The sequence below is a fragment of the Lycorma delicatula genome, chromosome 5 (genome assembly GCF_047948215.1).
Source record: "Lycorma delicatula isolate Av1 chromosome 5, ASM4794821v1, whole genome shotgun sequence".
Taxonomy (NCBI): domain Eukaryota; kingdom Metazoa; phylum Arthropoda; class Insecta; order Hemiptera; family Fulgoridae; genus Lycorma; species Lycorma delicatula.
In genome coordinates, this window is record NC_134459.1 from 65,859,812 (window position 1) to 65,879,602 (window position 19,791).

At 30.4% G+C, this 19,791-nt stretch overlaps 2 protein-coding genes across 4 annotated transcripts in view; one reads left to right on the forward strand and one right to left on the reverse strand.

Moving 5' to 3' along the window:
• Calx (sodium/calcium exchanger 3) overlaps nt 1-19,791 on the reverse strand; it is a 623,183-nt gene that overhangs the window by 500,049 nt on the left and 103,343 nt on the right. The window lies entirely within an intron of this gene.
• Trax (Translin associated factor X) overlaps nt 1-19,791 on the forward strand; it is a 639,975-nt gene that overhangs the window by 354,392 nt on the left and 265,792 nt on the right. The window lies entirely within an intron of this gene.

A 19,791-nucleotide genomic window follows, 5' to 3' on the forward strand; every position in this document is an offset into this window, starting at 1 on the left:
AAATGACAAGAATGATACAAATTAAGATTGATGAAACATTTAAAAAAGAAAAATATTAAAGATGAATGTGAAAACAGAACTGTGAGGAGGGGAATGAAGGATTAATGCATAACACTCAGTGGGTGTAATTGCACTACAGAGCACTAAGGTCCAGAACGTGTAGCCGCATAGGTCTTCTAACAACCTCACCGTTGTCCAGAAGGTTTACGGCCAAGTAATTTATGTGATGATTTAGCCGAAGTTCACAATTCAAACTAAAACTTTGTATTTCTTCCTTGACCTTCCGTAGACAGAAATATTCGTTAATTTCACTGTTTTTAGCCACGGCGCCTCAGCTAAATACCTCGCTAGTTTGTTCTGAAAACACTGTCTTATTTCAAAATTTGTCTTGCTTGCCGTGCCCATAATTAGACGCCATATGTCCATATTAGTTTCAAAATTACTGATTATAAAATTAGCTTGTTAGACGAAAGTAATTCATACCTCCTGCCAAGGAACCAGTTCGTACATTTCCTTTAAATTCATGTTAAGTTTCTCTCCTTCATATTAACTTTCCCCATCAAACAACAATGTAGATAAAGTGTAAGTATACCTTACATTTTCAGTATACGGTTTAAAATGCCATCAAGGTGGACCCATGGGCAGCCTTCTCTCCTCTTTGCGAATGTCACATGGCTCGACTGATTTCTTGATTAACCATATACCCAGCCACCTGCTGATTAGATTTAATTAAGATTGTGGATTAGTTGATACCATAGCTGGGTTGTCATCAAGAGTTAAAATAGCCGTGTCTTCGGCAAATGGATCAACAGTGACTCCATTCTCAACCGGAAGGACAGCAGTGAAGATAATGTATAAGACTGAACCGAAAACTGAGCCTTGCGGAACCCCCGACTTAGCATCGAAGAAAGTAAATAATTCTTTATTATATTTTACCTGGTAGAAACGCCCATCCAGGTAGCTACGAAAAACAAAAACTTGTATAAAAGCTCAGGCAGCCAAATTTGGCAAAGGCCTGCAGGACAGCTAAGAAGGTTGCTGAACATAACCGAACCATTAATGCTGTTCTAAATAATACAGATTCTATACTCTCATGCGAAAAATGCGAAAAAGAAGGAAAAATATGTTCTTACTTTTAGGTTTAATTTTTGTCTATTTAATCTTGGTTAGTTTATTTATTTGTTATAAAGATTACCATATTTGAATTATCATTAAACGTTGATCATCATTGGTTTTTAAATTACGAACATGTTTTTATCGTATTTTGGTTGTAAAAAAGAAACTAGGAAAGGGAACCAGTAGGATTTCAGATAATTTTAGTAGCGGAAGTAGTCGAGTAGATACATAGTGAAGGGTTGGCCTATGTATAATCTCTTGATCATTCCACATCAGTGGGTGGTATTTAAATGAGATCTTGAATGAAATACACTTGAATAAAGTTAAAACTGAAATGAAACATTATGCATAGTGCGTTGTATTGCAAAATTTTATAATTGTAGGATTGATTACTTGAAAAAAGACAGTTTTTGATAATAATAATACTGATCTATAAGAGTTTTTTTTATACAGATAATCTTAGCTCATTCTTGTGTATTTTTTTGAATCCAATTATAAGTTCAAAATTTGTCCTAAAGGCATAATTTTTTTATAATTTTCAGTTGTAAAAATTGAAATTGTAAAAAAGATCTATTTTCTATGTTAAAGATTAAACAATTGTTAAGAGTGTTTAAAAACAACACTTTATTGTAATCATAAAAAACAAGGTTTTTTTTACCACAATTTATTAGATTTCATCCCAGATTTCTCAGAAACTACTCCAAGTACAGTTCTGGGATCTATTTTATTCGTTTTTTCAGGCCAAAAACCATAAGAAATTACTAATTCTGCTCCTTAATTAATGTCCTAAAAATTTCAGTACGACCTCATTTCACTGGGTTAGCTGAAATCCGAGCAAAATCATTCACTAGCGGTAACTCGCAAACGAAGCATTTTTAGGACATATGTTTACGTAATTACGAATTTAATATAATTACAAAGTTTTTCAATTATTTTCACGAGTAGAATAGGTTAAGAATGCCCCGGGAGAACTTTTTGATGTACTCTGTATAAATAGAGGATATTATAAATCCTCTACTTTCATCAAACAGCTCGCTTAAAGACTTAAATAATATTTTTGTTTTTTTTAATGAAAAAAATTTCTATACTGTCAACCATTTTATTGTTTTCACATTTACATGCCCGGAGTCATTCGTAAAATTAATAAAAATCTCTTTATACCTACTATATGAAAATTTATAGAACTATTTTACAGTTATTGATACAAAAACTAATAAATATTAAATGTAAAATAATTACTGTCCTATTGGTGAAATCTGATTAAAAAAAAATAGACAGCAAATCAAGCCAGAGAACGTGAAAAAATGTTGGTCGTAAATAAAATTTGCCATGACAACCATAGTTGACAAAGGTTTTACTGATTGTTAGATTTTATGTTTATAAGAGATAAGAAGTGTATATATTTTCCTCTCTTTGTTTATTTTATCACATATATATATTAGCCTACTGTTTTATAGAATATATCATCTGTGAGATTAAAATAATGCATAATAATCGACTAGCTTTTTTTAATTAATCCTTTCGCAGTAATAATTTTTGAGATAATTTAAAAAAAAAAAATAATTCTAATGTTAAAAATGTTATAATTTGGTAAATTATATCCAGATTAAGTGTTGAACAAGTATACTGGGTTATTCATCATTTTCATGATAGGGCCATTATAACTATGTGAAGTGGGAGGTTTTATGTATTATGTTACGTTGAAGAGACGGTTGCGGTGTGGTATTTTATTCGGAATAGAGATAGAGCTTTCTCGATGGTAAATTGCAATTTAATTTGTTATGATGGATTGTCTGGCACGAGATTATTGCTCTGCTTCATAAAAACAAGAGCGGTAACAGCAGCGGCGCTCCAAATAACCCGAGTGTCGGTGGAGTGGTCGGTTGAATGACTATCATCTGTATTGCCTTCATCCGACCCCTTGTACATTAAAACGCATTAATGTCGATTCGGCATAAACGCTAGTCAGCAGTTGAGTATGAATGAAAGGCTAGAAAGGGTTGAGGAAACAAGTTATGGTATGCGGAGTTAATAGTTAATGATGTAAAAGACTTCACTCTCAGACTCCTCTCTCTCTATAATCTTCAATAGCTGGTACTATCCTCTCTCCCCGACTCCCCTTTGGCTATCTACCATTCTTGTTTCTCCAACAAGCATACCATCGCAAACACAGAATTGCGTGCGTTCTGTATTAAAAGCAACCTTCGCTAAATTATTAAATTTTTATTACAGCCCTTTATCAACTGTTATAACCATGTTTTCTCTTTCAGTATCCTTAATTTAAATTTAAGAGAAATAATTTAACAGTTGTAGCTAGTAATTTAGTATATAGCTTATTCGTTGTAAGACACTACTTTGAATTGTTTTCTGCTTGAAAGTAAAGAACTGGTAAAGAGCAATCTGTATAATTTTATATCTCTTAGACATGTAATTTAATAATATTAGCCATTTCTATATTTTAATTGATTTTAGATTATTCATTATATTAATGGAGTTACTTTTGTTACGAATTTTGATTTATCTACATTTTTTATAATCTTTTCTACTCCCTAATGTAATTTTATTTTTATTTTTTTTTACACAGAAATTAGTGTAAATTAATTTATTGTTTTATACTATCAGATTCCAGCCATATTTCTAAGATCTATAATGGATTAAAGTTCCTCCTGAGTGCTTTACGTAGTCTGGCTCTATTATTAATATTGAAATGTTATTTTTGGAATTGAACATCACCTGCATTTTGGTAGTATTCTTTTGATGATTTCTTTTTTGTCTTCAGTCATTTGACTTGTTTCCTTTACATATTCCAAATTTTGTCAGCCTACACAATTTTTCCCACCTACCTGTCCCTCCAATATCTTCCCCCCCCCGGGGGGGGGAATCGAGATGTCCCCCCCAATATCAAAGCGACTATTTCAGGATGCCTTAAGATGTGGCCTATAAGTATGTATCTTCTTTTAGCTATAATTTTCCAAGTGCTTCTTTCTTCATCAATTTGCCGCGATACCGCTTCATTTTTCACTTTATCCACCCACATGACTTTCTGTTTTCTTCTCAGGTACTCTGATCGTCCCTGTTTTACTTTCATATAAAGCTACGCTTCGAACATATATGTTCAAGAATGCTTTCCTGATATTTAACTTAATTTTTGCCTGTAAAAGAATTATATTTCTGACTGAAAGTTCGTTTCGCCTCTGCTATTCGGAATTTTATAACGCCCCTTCTTCGTCCATCTTTAGTAATTCTACTTCCCAAGTAACAAAATTCTTCTACCTCCGTAATCTTTTCACTTCCTATTTTTATATTCAGTGGTCCATCTACTTTATTACTATTACATTTCATTACTTTCGCTTTGTTCTTGTTTATTTCCATGGGGTAATTTTTGCGTAGGACTTCATCCATGCCATTCATTGTTTCTTGTAAATCTTTTTTACTCTTGGCTAGAATTACTATATCATCAGCAATTCGTAGCATCTTTATCTTTTCACCTTGCACTGTTACTCCGGATCTAAATCGTTCTTTAACATCATTAACAGCTAGTTCTATGTAAATATTAAAGTAACGGGGATAGGGAACATCCTTGTTCTACTTCCTTTTTTATTACTGCTTCTCTCTTATCCTCTTCGATTATTACTGTTGCAGTTGGGTTCCTGTAAATGTAAAATGTCATACTTGAATCTTAAACTTTTTAAAATGCTGAACATTTTATTCCAGTCTACGTTATCAAACGCCTTTTCTAAGTATATAAATGCCATGTATGTTGGTTTTTTCCCCCCTTAATCTTCCTTCTATTATTAATTTGAGCGCTAAGATTGTTTCCCTTGTCAGGAAAAGTATAGACTTTTCCTGAAACCAAACTGGTCTTCTCCTAACACTTCTTCCGCTCTCCTCTCAATTCTTCTGTACAGAATTCTAGTTAAGATTTTTGATGCATGAGTAGTTAAGCTAATTGTTCTGTACTCTTCACATTTATCTGCTACTGCATTCTTTCATATCATGACAATAACACTCTTTTTGAAGTCTGAAGAAACTTCCCCTTTTTCATAAATATTATACACCAGTTTGTATAATCTATAGATCGCTTCCTCACCTGCAATGTGCAGTAATTCTACAGGTATGTCGTCTATTCCAGGAGCCTTTCTGCCGTTCAAATCCTTTAATGCTCTATTATATTCCAGTCTCAGTATTGTATCTCCCTTTTCATCCTCTTCGACTTCCTCTTCTTCCTCTATAACACCAGCTTCTAATTAATTTCCTCCGTATAACTATTCAATATATTCCATCCTCCTACCAACCTTTTCTTTCGTATTATAAATCGATGTACCATCTTTATTTAACACATAATTAGATTTTAACTTATGTACTACAAAATTTTCCTTAACTTTCCTGTATTCGTCTATTTTACCAATCATAATTTCTCTTTCCACTTCTGAACACTTTCCTTAATCCACTTTCCTTTTCCTTATCTGCAGTTCCTGTTTATAGTATTTCTTAACTGTCAATAGTTACTTTTACATTCTTCATCACTAGAATTCTTATACTTTCTATTTTCATCCATCAGCTGCAGTATATCCAATCATATCGAAAGTTTTCTATCAGTTTTCTTTGTTCCGCCTAAGTTTGCTTCTGCTGATTTAATAAATTCCTTTTTAACATTCTTCCATTCTTCTATATTTTCTACTTTGTCTTTTTCACTCAGACCTTTTGCAATGTCCTCCTCAAAAATCTTCTTTACCTCCTCTTCCTCAAGCTTCTCTAAGTTCCACCGATTCATCTGACACTTTTTCTTCTGGTTTTTAAATCCCAGTCTATATTTCATTATCACTAAATTATTGTTGCTACCAATATCTTCTCCTGGATATGCTTTGCAGTTGACGAGTTGATTTCTAAATCTTTGCTTAACTATGATATAATCTACCTGATACCTTTCAGTATCGCCCGGCTTTCTCCGTGTGTACATTCTTCTATTATGATTTTTAAACTGGGTGTTGGCAATTACTAAATTATACTTCGTGCAAAACTCAGTCAATCCCCTCTTTCATTTCTTTTGTCCAGCCGTATTTACCCACAATATTTCCTTCCTCGCTGTTACCGATGTTTGCATTCCAATTTCCAACTATTATTAAATTTTCATCCCTTTTATGGGTTTAATTGTTTCGTAAATTTCTTCGTATACACATTCTACCTCAACATCATCATCATGGTAACTTGTAGGCACATAGACGTTAACAATCATTGTCGGCTTAGGTTTTGATTTTAACCTGATTACAATGATTCTATCGCTAAGCTTTTTGAAGACACTACTATCTTGCCTGTCTTCTTGTTCATTACAAAACCTACTCCTGCCTTCCTTTATTTGACGCTGAGTTAATTATTCTAAAATCACCTGACCAAAAGTGGTTTTTCTCTTCCCACCGAACCTCACTAATTGATACTACATCTTCATTTAATCTCATATTAAGTGGGTACATTTACATCTACCCATTTCCCTCTTTAAATTTTCTAACCTACCAACCTTTTTTAGATTTCTAACATTCCATGCTCTGACTCGTAGAATGTTTTTTTTTTTTTTTTTTTAATTTCTGGTGACCCCTTCCTTAATAGTCCTCACCAAGAAAGGCGTTTTCATCTTTGTTACATGAAAATGCAGAAAGCTACATTTTTAGGATAAAAAAACAGTTGTAGTTTTCCATTGCTGTCAGCTGCACAGTACTCAAAATATTGAGTGTTGTTGACATAGCCGTTTTAAGTCTTCTTAAACTACGCCCTTAACAACTACTGAAACAGCTGCTCCCCTCTTTCAGAAATCACTCCTTAGTCTGGCTCTCAACACATACTTCTCCGATGTGGCTGCACCTTCGGTCCAGCTACTCTTGTTTCACTGAGCACTCAAGCCCCCTCACCATCGGCAAGGTCTCATAATTAGTAGAGGAAGTTTTTTTGGCTGATAAAGACAAATATTCGGTAAAGACAAGATATTAGGGATCAATGAGATAGGAAATTATGAATAATATCAATTCTCACTTTCCTTACTAAGCTTGACTAGAGATGATTTTTATTCTGTAAATTGGGTATGTCGTATTTTAACTGATGATAAGTCATTCATGTAAAATCTTATGTAATCATTATGGTAATGGCACTTAAAATAGATACACTCTGTGATTTAATAAGTTCATTTAAATTTTTAATTACTTATTAATTACAAGTTTGAGAACGGAAGAAAATGTAAACTGCCCGTTTTGATCAAAGATTGTTAGTTTACAGAAGTTAAGTTATAGTGTTATTGCATAATTATAGTTCTCTAATTTGGATATTTTGAGATGTAGTCCATCCTCCTTTAGAACATCTTTAGTGTTAGGTGATGCAATATTATAGACATTAATTCCATTTATTTGTATTTTTTTACTTTCTTAGGGCACATTATGACCACTTGGCGTAGATCATCATAAGCAATGGGCAAAAAAATATTTTGGACAAAGAATCTCTCACTCATTTTCCGACTCGTAAAATATGCCAATTTAAGTTAGCATAAATGCAACTTTTGAATAGTTCATTACTTTCAGATAGAAAAATATTTTTAACTATAAAATATACCGTAGGTACGATCTCTTTTTTAAATTCTCTATTTTCATATTTCTAAAATATGCTAAGCCTAGTATTAATTTATTAGTTTCAACTTCTCATCTTAAACAAAAATTCAGTGATTTCATTTAGGTCTAATTCTTCGACAGATTATTGTTAGATCTGTCTTCTTATGTCTCTTTATCCCCTCCTTAACATGAATGAATTATTTCTTCTGATTTGTGAAATCTCAACACTTCCATCAGCCAGTTTGATCATTTTTATCGTTTCAAATAGTTTCACTGATTGGTTAAATTTACCACTTTATTCTTCCTTTGGCTATTAGGAAGACGTTTGATTTATTTCAGTTCTATTTCGTAACTAAACAGCCCTAAATAAAACCAACCAAAACGAAATTTTCTTTAAAGATCTCAATTGTTTTTTTAATCGGAGAAAATAAATGACAATATTTAGATGTAAATTTTAGAAAAACATGAATTGTAATGTTGAACACTTTTATTTGTTGTCTTAAAATTTAACCGTTCACCAAATGTTAACGTTGAAATTTATTTTTCTTCTTATGATCTTTCTTACTATTTCCTTTTTTTATTTAAGAATAGTACATTTTCTTAAATGTATAATTTTTTTTGTTAAACTAGTAGGAAAATGTTATAAAAATTTTAATTAATTCAATACTGTTCTCTTATACGTGCTTATCTAAAGTACTGTAATATACTGTACATTATGTGTATATTAAAATCCCCTCAAATAATAATATTTTGGAATATTTGAACCAAAGATTACTTTTTTAATTTTGTAATTTAAAAATATTATTTTAAGTTACTTTAAAATTGATAAAAAAAATAAAGTTTCAGAAATTTATAAAAGTTTTATTTTCATAAGACATATTACAAGTCTGCCCTGTGATTAGTAAAGATTTGTATAAAAATTAAGGTGATCGTTTGATTTTGTCAAAGGTTTTAATAATTAATGAAACTGCAATTTTTTGGAGGGGGTTACTTTTTTAAATTTTTTTGCGATATTTTAGGTTGTATTATATTTTATTGAACTAAAAAGCAAGCATGAATAAAATTTTAACCTCTCTGAAATACACTGTAACACTACCAATATTTACCCACTTCGGTATTAGATTTTTAAAAGTATAGTAAAATAATACTCATAATAAATGAGTTTCCATACCAAATTCTTTGTATGTTAAACAGTTTCTGAGACATAAAGAGAAAAATACATACCAGCACTAGTTTATTAAGGGTTTTTAGAATTTTTGACCCCGGGAAACACAAAACGTGTTTTATATATTAAATGACATAACCCAAAAGGTTGTAGGCAAGCTTTATCTGAGCAAGTCAGTCCTGAGATTAGCATCGCCATTCTCAAGAATAACAACCATCCCCTGCCAAGCTTACTCGGTATTTCCTTACTAGGAAAATGAGAAGTGAAGTAGTTTCCTGTTGCTTTCTTCAACATATTAAACTTACTATTCATATCGGCTTACCAAGTTCACTGAAATACACCACATGTTCTCTCTATTCCTCAGGACTGGCTTTATTCTGAACATCGTTACTCTGAAACTGCAATTCTATTAGTGCCTCCTGTACCTAGATGAATACTTAAGGTTTTGGGCCAGAAAACGTAAGCAATTATAAAAAATAAAACAATTAACATTAAAAAAAAATTGCCACTATTCAGCTGGTAAGATATGACAAATCCAGTAGGGATTTACTTTTACCGAAACAATAGAGTATTTCTGTATACTAAAAGACACACACACACACACATTTAGGCTTTATATTATGAAACATACAAGTAAAGTAAAAAAAAAATTGACTAAGATGAAATGTCCTACTTATCTATTTATAGTTGTAGGTGGTGTATCCAACTCTGAATTTTTATGGCATCTATTAAAAAAAAAAGTAATTAACTACGACTTATATAATAATAAACATTCCACATCGATTCCTCGTGTTACCATTCTTGTTTTCTGTTTTATAATTAGCGTATAACGTTTTAACTGTTATTGTTATATACATCGTCAATAAAACAATATATCTCAAATTTTAAATGTATATATTTTCTATTGATATTCCATAGTAATTTATATTGTTATTATTTGTATGTATTTCCTCTAATTTTTTATCGTAATTATATATGTATTAAGATCCTTTCAGGATTTTTAAAGATTTTTCCTACAGTTAAATCTAAGGGGATTATTTATACGATAAAGATTTCGATAGTCAAATGTAAAATTAAATGAACTGAACCATTTCTCATCACCAGTAATAATTCTGTTGAGAATTTTCATTTTTCTATTTATTATTTCTCTAAAAAAAATCCATCGCAGTTTTTCTTACTGTTATGTTACTGTGATATATTTAAAGTTCCTGAGATAAGAGAGAAATAAATTACAGTTGGCTTTCTTTGAAATTAATGATGTTATTTTTATTTCAATTCCCTGACGCGAACAGAATAAAAAAAACCACTCGTAGGACCTTTGAATGCTAATTTCTATGTTATATTTAACTCGGTGAAGAAGGAAACGGGAACCTAATTCACTCCTCGCTTCAGTAGTACCTCTATGGAATATATTTGGTTTAAATTCCTTTTCCTTCTCCTTCTCCAAAATTACTTTTGAAATAAAAAAAAATGCCTATTCCAAGGCGGAATGAAGCAATATCAGAAAGTAAACATCTAAATATTCATGAAGTATGTAGAATCTCTTCATCTGGAAAGTTCCGGGTACGAATCTTTGTCAGCGTTTTCTTTATCATTGTTCATACGCTTGTATACATTAACATTCCACACAAACTTTGAGAGTACGTGTTCAATTAACCCTAAAAATACTAATAACTCTCGTAAAGCATGAAAAAATAAAAATTTAAGTCAAATAATAGTAATTTAACAATTATTTAGCTATCAGTAGATTAAGAAGTTATCGGTTTTTTTTTTCTGCAATTATAAATGATGACGAAGAAATTTTGTGTTCGTCAGTTTATAGAATCTATAGTTAAACTGTCAGAAAAAATGGTAAAAAGTTTATAGCGTGTAACAGTGAAAAGTTTTTTTTCTCGTTGATTAACCAGAAGTTTATTATTCTTCTAATACAAAATTTTATGAAATAAAACAAATATTAAAAGTAAATACAAATAGCCAAAAGAATAAGCTTACAAATTCGTTGTAAATAAATCAAGTATATGAAACCTGAAAATTAAATTATAATGCGTATAGATAAAAAATTAAAGTAATACATTTAAAAAAAAAACATAAAAAATATATTTATATCTCAAGACGGCTAGCATCTTATGACTTATCGGTAAGATAAACAACCCTCTTCAACTGTCCAAAAAATAAAATGTAAATATTAATTTAAAGTACTTTTGTACGTAATAATTTATAAAATAAATAACTAAAAAGCATAAGAATAAATAATTAGAAAAATTGCCACAAAACAACAACTTATGACATAATACTGTAAAAGAAATTCTACAAGATGGAATCTACGAGGGTTATTTTTTTTTCAAAGTCCGATCGGTCACGAAATTAAACCCACAGTGAAAAAAAAATTTTTATGTGTAACAAGTACTTACATATTACGCTATTTCCCTACATAGTCGCCACTCCGATGTAGACATTTGTCGTAGCAAACTTTCCAATACCTTCGTCATAGAACGGAGCCGCCTGTGTTTTCAGCCATCTTTCTAGGCTGGTCAGCAACTCGATGTCTCTGCCAAAGTGTTGTCCTCCTATCCAGCGTTTCATGTGATCAATAGAGGTGAAAATCGGATGGAGCCAAGTCCGGGCTGTATGGTGGGTGATAAAACACTTCCCAACGAAAACGCTGCAGGAGCTTCTTTGTTACAGCTGCAGTTTGCGGCCGACGATTTTCATGGAGAAATACAATGCCTGATGACAACATTCCTCTCCGCTTATTCTTATTCATCCACCATACAGCTTATATACTTGTTACAAATAAAAATTTTTTTTATTTTCATTGTAGTTTTAATTTCGTGACCGATCAGACCTTGAAAAAATAACCCTCGTACTCTCACCTTATGATTGGTTAAAAAACAAAGAATACAATTGGTTGGAATTTTGTGCCCGATACTGATAAGAATTACTCTCACCTTACGATTGGGTAAAAAACAAAGAATACGATTGGTTGGAATTTCGTATCTGTTAATGATAAGAATTACTGTCACCTTATGATTCAGCAATTTCTAAGGTATATCATTATTCATAGGTATTCTACTTTTAATATAGGTCTAATATTAATAACAGATGCGTTTAATCTTTGATAAAAAATGAGAAACGATGAAAAGTTAAGGAAAAGAAAAGACGAGACTGTAAATACATTAAAGGAAGGGAAATATATTGTAGTGTTTATGCTATTAATGTTTTTTTTTGTTACAGACTTTATTTTAATATGATATTTACCTTAGTTTATTGGAGTCCTTGAGTTTTATTTTGACAGATTCCTTGGTAACATATTTTGAAATAGATAAATAAAGTAGTAACAGTGCCTTTCGTGCATCTGTAGTAGAAATAGTAGTAATATTGAAATCCACTCATGTAAGACGATATCAGTTAGTTGACAGTGAAGTAAGTCTTTACTTGAAGAGTTTAAGTTTAGATTCCATTGTAAGTTAGTAAGTTTCCATTGATTCACATTTGAGCTCTTCTCTATCTATTTTAGGATTCAAATAATTCTGTGGAAGTTTTGGTAAACTTCTACTAGTAAATTTATTCATGAATGAATGCAAACAATAAGTTTATAACTGAAATTGTACGTAATCTAAGATAATCGTTAATACAAAAATAAAACTTATTAGGATTTATTACAACTGTTAATTAATTACGGTAATTTTTTTACAAAATTTCTTTGAATTTTTACTAAGTTTAACTTTAATTAAGTATGTTGTAAGTACATAACTTTCACAATTACTTTTTAATTACGGAAAAATTGCATGTGTGTGTGTGTGTTCGTTTGTTGTGTATGTGCGCCCCCCTCGCGATATAATATATGAAGAACAGGATTTAAATTAACGGCATTAGATTTCAAAATCCTTGTCTTTAAAAATTCGGGATGCTTAGAAAGACTGATTAGTGGATTAAAAATCGTTAATTATAATATTAAAATGTTTGTTTATTATAGAATAATTATAAAAACTTCGTTGTATATTGTGATACTATTTTATTTTTCATTGAATAGTACTTTAATCAAGTTTACTTCATCATTAATGTTTTATTTAGGAAAAATAACACGATAGAATTGTTGCCTACTGAAAAAAAAAACACAACTGCACTCAAAATTATATTAAGTAAATAATTACAATTTTTTTTTGTTTTGTTCTCAGTGAAAGAAACTCTGACTGGTGACTCTTTGGATCTCACATATTTTACATGAGTCACAACTACAAAAAGACCGGGATAGATAGTTAAATGTAAAACAACAAAATTAATGTCCCCTTTCCGTTACGAAACAATGTGTTGTATACACTACAAAGGAGTTATTTTAACTGTATATTCTATTAAGCTTCACTATTATTCTGCAATAACTGCAATTGTTTATTTAGTACTTTAATTGAAATTGTGTAACACGTATTTCACGAGATATTTTCCAAATTTAAGTAGCGACGTGATTGTTTCTTACGGTATGCCTAATGTAAAGCAAATAATGGTTATGGAAACTGGAAAAACGATATTTGAGAGCGAGTTTGACAAAGAAAAATATGATCGCATAACAAATCACATTATAAAAATTCATTGAAAAGTTCACATTATCAAAAGAAAATTAATTTTTTTTTTTTTTTTTAATTAGTCGAAAAGAGATTCCTAAGTAAATAATATCGGTAAATGTAGTTTAAAAGTGTTAGTTTTCATGGCTTATCATGATGTTTAAACAAGAATTTAGATAAATCTCGTAATCCTGTATACTTAATTTTTTTTTTCTCAACAATTACAATCGGCTCTCCTGCGGAGTCATAGGTAAGTTTCCTGACAAAAGCTCGTGAAAGAAGGTCCTTAAGGAACCCCCAAAATAAATAATACACAATAAACAGTTGCAAGCAAACTTAAAGTCAAATATGAAATTTCAAACTCAATCATAAATCATTAATTTCAGCACCATATAGTCCACAAATAAAAAATAAAAAGAAAGAGAAGTAACAAGAAATTAGATACGACACCACTAAACTTGACGGTGTTAGATTCCAAACTGTTACGCAGACCCTAAGACGAGTATATGGGCTCGTTTCAACCGTTGGACGTCTCTGCTGTTATCGAGTAGATTAATTGCAAAGTGGTTTACATGATTCTCAAGCCTCTGAACGTATTTGACATCGCGCTGTTGTGCAATCTCACGAACCGATGGGAGCTTCAAATAATCCTGAATCTCATCATACTTAAATGACACAAATGTTCGTACTCAAAATAGAAAGCCAATTGGAGACATAAAAGGTGGTGAGGTATTAAATAGATAGTTAAATGTAAAGTAATAGTTAAATTTCACTAGTAATTCAAGAAACGAATTACTACATTTTTAACTTGTAATAAATTGTTTTTTATCTACGTATTTAATACAACAAATTCAGTTAGAAGAGTAACTAACTGTAAATAAAAATAATACCCACTAAATTTTATGTTAATTTATAAATTTCATATTTGAATTTAATGTTTATAAAAAAAATTACTTAATAACAGACCACATCTTTTTTAAATGAATGGGATAAATGATATCCAAATGTTGTCTTAAGCGGATGGAGAAAGAATCTCCTGAAGACAACAGATCGATTCAGTTTGTTAATCACTGAAAAAATGATTTAGATAGTCAGATTAAAAATGGTTATTACTATAATAATAATAATAACAATAATTATTATTATTTATTAATTAATTACAAAAATAAAAAATACGTTATAAATAATTTATTTTTTATTAATTTAATTATTACTAACATTAGGATAATGAATCTTATTGAAAGAATTTTTAATATCGGGTTGTTAAAAAAAAAATATTTTTAACAAAAATAATTTTTTGTATTTAATAGATTAGAATTTGGATATGTTATAATTTCATTAGAAGTAATATAATTAGTTATTATCATTAAGTGTTTTGTTAAAATTTGCTCTCAGGCAACTGGATGATTGTTTTTATACATGCCTGCTACCTGATACATGTAAAATAAAAATGGATGCATATTGTTGCATCCATTTTTACAACTTGCATACATTTAAAATAGATTTGTTCCTTTTTTGCTAAAATAACTTGTTAACTATTCAAGTGATGCTATTACTATATTTCCTTTACCCTGAGAAACATTTTCTGGATTAATAATTTTTTGTCGTCTCGGTGTCTGCTCTTTTAAAATTACTGTAGTTTTGGTATTCTTCTGATGTTAAAATGCAATTAAAGAATATTTTAAAAATTTTTAATGAAAATTTCTAATGTTTATTCAATATTGGGGAATAAAAGCAACCGTTATCAAGTTACCAAGTAAAGTCATAAATCTTATAAAATATTAATATTTTAAATATCTTTTGTATTTATATTTATATATTTATATTTTTAAAAAATATGAAATTGTTAATGAATTAAAAAAAAAAATAGTTCTTTAAAATATTTTTTAAGCCATAATATTATATTTTTTTATTACGTTCCCTGAATTCTGAAGTTGAATTTGTAAAAAATAGTCCCCAAAAAAAAGCTAGTGAAAATACAAGCATACTTATTCTAATACAAAGTTGTAATTCTTTTCTGGCATTGGTTATTTATTCTTATATAGTAGAAAAATAATGATATAGTGATACTGAAAACAAACCCAAAAATGTTTTAAAAAACAATATTTTTAAACTTTGATCGACTCCCTACCCTCAATATTGCCCCCAAAGTAGTTTTTTTGGTCAGTTGTACTACTATTATGCCTAATAAGACAAAAAAAAATTGGTTAAAATATACACAATAAATAAAAAAATTTATTGTGTATTTTTATTTTAATTATTATATCATTAATAACTACCCAAAACATATACAATAAAAAATGCCTATCCACAAAAACTAAAATTAGACATTACCAAACAGTAATTCTTCCAGAAATACAATACGCCAGCGAGACTCTCTTCGGACCATACAAAATTGGAGAAGTAGAAAGGATCGAATAGATAGAAAGGAAGACAGTCAGAAAATGCATAAACAAGAAAAACGTAGTAGAAGGACAGTGGAGGATAATCCCAAATGAAGAAGTATTAAAATAATAACCCCACTAACAAATTTCTTCAGGAAAAAAGAATTTCATTCTTGGGGTACTTACTTAGAACAGAAAACAACAGACTTGCAAACCAAATAATTAATTTATACTGGGAAAGACCCAGGAAAACCGGAAATGGATAATTTCGGGAAAACCGGAATGGATAAAGGAAGTCCGAAGAGATATGGAAGAGTTGAGAATCTCCAAAGAAGATCTAATTACAAAATCTGGAAAATACGACAAACTAATTAAGATAACATTTGAACCTAAAATCAAAAAGAAATCCAACAGGGTGTATTCAGACAAGGACAGGCGCTAAAGATCAGAACACCTCAAAAAGATGTGGGCAAAAAGAAAATAAGCAAGAAGAAAACAACTCGCACGATTCGGTAATAAGAAGAACCAATTACAAAATGGACTGGCCCCAGAAATTGGTCGTAAAAGCAACAAAAAAAATTAAAAATAAATTGAAAGATAGTTTTTTCGATTCTTGCGGAAGAGAGAATTTTTGGACAAGTTAAAAAAAAATGTTAATTTAAGTATGCATGCATGTGCTGAGTTTAATATAAAGTGATGTCTGCAAAGTTGAGAAAATTGCTCCCAGAAAAACTACCTTCCCCCCTAGACATATTAACCCCAAATTTTTTACTACAAATTGCCCTATACACACGAGTTTTTGTGCAAGTTTCATCAAAATCGGTTTATAAAGTCAAAATTTATTAAACTTCAAACACATCAACACACGTACATAGCACTTACAAATATTAACTCCCCCAGTGTTTTTTTTTGTATTCCGGATCATTAATTTTCGAGAAATGAAAAAAAAAACCATACCTCATGTCTTGATTGATTACCATAGTTTATTTTATTTTTTTTATTTTAACACCCCCCAAGGCAACCGGTCTTCGCCACTAAGCACAACACGGTCACCTCAGAGTGTCGTGGCAGCAGTCTCTGCCCTTCCTGTCTGGGCCCCTTCGGGATCTCCCCAGCCTCAACGGAACACGCTAACCTCCCTTCTGGACGCCGAAGTTTCCTCCGCTGGAGGGCTACTCTTCCCGTCCCTAACATACTAGCTCCCGTCACGCTAATCACGTGTCGGGAACTCCCCTGCGACCCTCTCACACCTTGAGGTCCTTCATACCATCATTGGGGATCACCGACCCATTCAGTCTTGCGTGTGAGCAGACCAGTACACCCTAGGCATGAAGACTACCTCCCTTTCCCTGATCGTCGCCACGTTTCACCCCCCCTTTTTTTTTAATAAAACCCTTTTGCCCCACATCTCGCTGTCAATGTGAGCAGTTAGCAGCACATATTATCAGTAGACTTCCTCCCATTCCACTGTACCAACAGGGTACCTGAGGTTTACCTTATTACTAGCACAAATTAATACAACGGTAAACACAAAATTGAACTCGAACATGACTATGTCGTACAATGTACAAGGATATTGGTCATACTCATTGTTTTTACATAAAATAGCCACAGAACCTTATAATAAAAATCACATAACGATATGCCTCCGCGAAGACACTGTTTCCCATGTCTTGTAAACATAGCCGCACTACACCAACATTCAATAATATTACAAGAAAATTACAAATTATAACACTAACAACACGAGGTTGGATGAACTTCCAACAGTTTTATAGATGATTACAAATTACAATGCTAGCAATACATGATTCCGTGACAGAACAATTATTAACCACTATTCAAATATGCTTGTTGGTTGCTTATTATTCTAGATTACTTATAGTAAATACAAGTACACCTAGGGCATCAATATAAATTACAAATTCCTATTCCTACAATATAAGATTATAATAAACATTTAATTAACATTCCAAGATGCAGTCACAAAATAATCACTATATATCATACCGGTATGTTCCATGGTAGTTTATAGTTTAAGATTTTACATTAAATACATTTAATTTATATCTAATATCATCATGATCACCAATTACAACTCTGGTAATACAAGATTTTGACAAACAATAATTTTACATATTAACTACAAATTACAAGTTTAATAATACATAATTTTGCAACAACAATTTCTAGGCATCATACAGACGTGCTCCATGATTGGCTATATCCTAGAATTTTTTGGTAAATTCAATTAAATCTAATACATCAATAAAATACAACATCCATTTTTTAGATCCCAACATTTATACGCAATACAGTTTATTTGCATTATAATTCTGACAAGGTTATTTACCTCTGCCAAGACTTGGTAAATTCATACCTTGTCGCTCACTACTCAACTTAATATCACATTTAACATTATAACTTAGGGTTATTTGACATATTTATTTATTATTAAGTTTCGCACAACCATATCTTTGGTGAGATGTGATTCTTCAATTTTCCAACCATGCCAGTTGGAACGTTCGTAGTCAACGCAGTTTGCGCCCTACTCTCGGTAGTCCTCTTCTTTTTTCTTCAAGACATGATTACCACACTTACCTTCGTACGGCATAACTCTCTAGAGAGAGCTACGTTCCCAGGAAAGTAAAATGAATCATCAGTAAGTAATAAAAATAAATTTTCCAATATAATTATCTAACAACTTTTGTTTTAATCCATTTAAATTCTTTGAAAATAAATTTTGAGTGTGCAAACAAACTTTTTCGGTAAGAGAGTGTCAGGGTCATAATTAAATAAAAAAATGTATTTACAAAAGATTTTTTTTCTTAATTCACGGAATTTACATCAATTTTTCCATAATTTTTTCTCTTTCTTACAATTTTTCGTACAGGGTTAAGATAACTTTATACATTTTTTTTTTTAAATATTTTGGGTTGATAAAGATTGAAATGAAGAGATTAAGTAAGAAAAAACAGAAATTTATGGTAGTATCTTTTATATTGTTGGGTCACACATTAAAACACGGAATTTTAGTTAGAAGATAATAATTGTAAAGGAAGACAGATACATATTGGATTATATAAAACAAATAACTGAGGATATAGAATGCAGTAAATATGTTGAAGGTAAAAATTAGCACAATACGGAAAAGAATGGAATAAAATACAAAACCAGTCAAATGACTGAATACTCAAAAAAAAAGGTTTTGTTGTTTTGATAACAGAATTTTACTTCTTATTCATGTGTGATAATTTAGATGTATATTGAAATAATGAGATATTTAAAAAAAAATTTTTTTGATGAAAAAGTTAATTATTATTTATATACTACAATTAAATGTAAAAATTCTACTTCATTTTTAATACTAGAACTTAATAGACACAAAGATAAAAATCTTTTATACAAAGAAGTATTTTAAATAAAAGGAATTCTTTTTAATTCAGTGGATTCGAAAAACAAAAGAGCAACTTTAATGTTAATGTTCAAGCTTGATTATTGGTTCATTTAACAACTGTAACAGTGGCAAACAATTTCAATCCCGGTTGAAAACTCTCTCTATACAATTCTAACTGTACAAATAAATTAATTTTATCTGTAGCTTGTAAAATTACGCATGATCTGGTTTATATTGATTTAAACGAGAAGTTTATTATTATTATATTTTTAAATAAATAAATTATCATATTTCTAGAAATTGGTTAAAATTTATATTCTTTATTACAAATAAATATTTATTCTAAATTCATAATGCTCATGTTGTTAAATATATTTGTTTTTTTTTTTTAATTAATGGTAATTCTTTTATATCCGTTTTGCAGGTTTAATTTGTTGATTGGGGTATAATTAAGAGGATTACATCAATAAGTGGTTTTCCAGAATTTAATAACACTAACTGTAATTGAGCTTACACTCAGTTATTGTACTGTATAACTTCGAGATAAATAAAAATCAATTTGGTGATAGAAAAAATGCTT